We start from the raw sequence: 1,950 nt of genomic DNA on the forward strand, positions 1-1,950 counted from the left end.
AATTTCTAGCTGCAGACTAGTAATTAGTATCTAAGATTTTCTCTTATTCTGTCGGGATCGATAGTCTCAGAGTTTAACCATTTCCACCCATGTAGCCAATGCTCCACGTGGTATGGTTAGGAATTCAACAACCATTACAACCTTAGCTTAAACTGAGGTTTTTGGGGTCTCTACTCAAACCTCTGCCCCCTCAGCTGACCGAGGTATGCATGGTCTGAAGAGGATTTCTTCAGGTGGGGGTTTTATTCGTAACAGTAGAAAAGGGCTGTCCCATGAGCCAGATAATGTCTGTGCTCATGGGGGTGGGCCAATGACTTAGTTAATCTTTAAAGGGAATACAATTCTCACACATTAACAGTTTAACATAGCATTACATCATTTCACAAATAGTTTCATCTTTACTCATTCATTTTATACAATAATTAGACGCAAACCTCATAACAGAGGGACCTGTATAAACAGAGTTATGGTAATGTGCCTGGATTGTCTTTCATGAGGACACAAACGTGAAACAAAACGGACCAGGTCGTAGCTGGCTTCTCCACCGACCGTTTACACATTCTCCAAAACATGGATATTGTTCTGTTCTCAAGTTCTGTGATGTAGTAGAAGTTATTTTGTTCTACTGTGAAACTCTCTCTCTCTATACTGCATGGCCAGGAGGAGAGCGTCTCCTCCAGGAATTTAAGACCTGAGATAACAGAACCTGGGTGTAGGAAAGAGAGAGAGAGAGAGGGATGCCACGATCTATACCCAGAAAGGGCCACGTCATGACACTTGATAAGAAGAGTGTTGAGGCTTGGATTCTATCAGTAGCCCTGTCCGTAGTCCTGCCTGCAGGAGCAGAGAAGCTGCCGTAGCAGTGGACTGATGTGGAGGCAGGCTGGTCCTTGTGACCTAGCGTGGGGGTGGGACACCATGATCTACACGGCTCTCCGTTGGCTGTTTCTAGTGTCCTTCATCGTGCTGACCATCTGCGGGAACATGCTGGTGTGTTTGGCCGTGGGGCTCAGCCGCCACCTGTGCCGCATTTCTAACGGCTTTTTTCTGCTAGCCGTGACGGATTTGTTACTGGGTCTGCTGGTGCTGATCCTCTCTGCCACCCTGGAGCTGCTGAGTGGACACTGGCCCCTGGGGGGCATCCTTTGTAACATCTACATCTCTCTGGATGTGATGCTCTGTACAGCCTCCATCCTGACCCTGCTGGCCATCAGTGTGGACCGTTACCTGGCCATCTCAACTCCGCTATGCGGCCCCTGCAGGGTCACCCCTCCCCGGGTAGCTCAGGCCATCACTGTCATCTGGGTCTCTTCCCCACTTCCTTCCTCCCCATCCACCTGGGCTGGAACACGGGTGACTTCAGGGTGCAGAACCTGGACCGGGTCGAGGTGGAGGGACGCACCTGCCGCTTTGAGTGGCACAACAACTACGTGCTTCTGGATGCCTTTGGTAACTTCTACCTCCCACTACTGGTCATGTACGATATGTACCACTGAATCTTTTGGATAGCACGTGAACAGGTTAGTGTTTTATTTCTTATCCATATTTGTTGTGCAGTAGTACCATTACCAGTGGTAGAAGTGATACTAGTAATTATGTCTGGAGCATCAATAGTAGTACTGGAAGAATTAGTAGTAGCTCTTAGAGTTACATCCATTTATTAATGTAATCCGCTCAGTCGTCCATCTGCTGACCTGTTTCTCTAACCTGTCTTCATCCATCCATTCGGGTACGGCGTATCCGAGCTGCCACTGCTCGCACGCACAGCATCAGCGGCGGCCACAGTGACACTAGCAGCAGTTCTGGGGCCCTTAGTTATCTGCTGGTTATACCTCACTATTGTACCTTTACCTGCATGGGCATCGGGGCAGAGACTAATCCCCCTGCTACTGCCTTCTCTGTGGTGCTGTGGCTGGGCTACTTTAACTCCACTGTCAACCCCATCCTGTA

The 1,950-nt window shown here is 49.0% G+C and overlaps 1 pseudogene; it reads left to right on the top strand.

Annotated features, from left to right (window-relative positions):
- Positions 1 to 455: 455 nt before the first annotated feature.
- On the top strand, positions 456 to 1,515 carry LOC123725193 (histamine H2 receptor pseudogene; annotated as a pseudogene).
- Positions 1,516 to 1,950: the final 435 nt, after the last annotated feature.

The sequence above is a fragment of the Salmo salar genome, chromosome 11 (assembly GCF_965601325.2).
Source record: "Salmo salar chromosome 11, fSalSal1, whole genome shotgun sequence".
In the NCBI taxonomy this organism is placed as follows: Eukaryota; Metazoa; Chordata; class Actinopteri; order Salmoniformes; family Salmonidae; genus Salmo; species Salmo salar.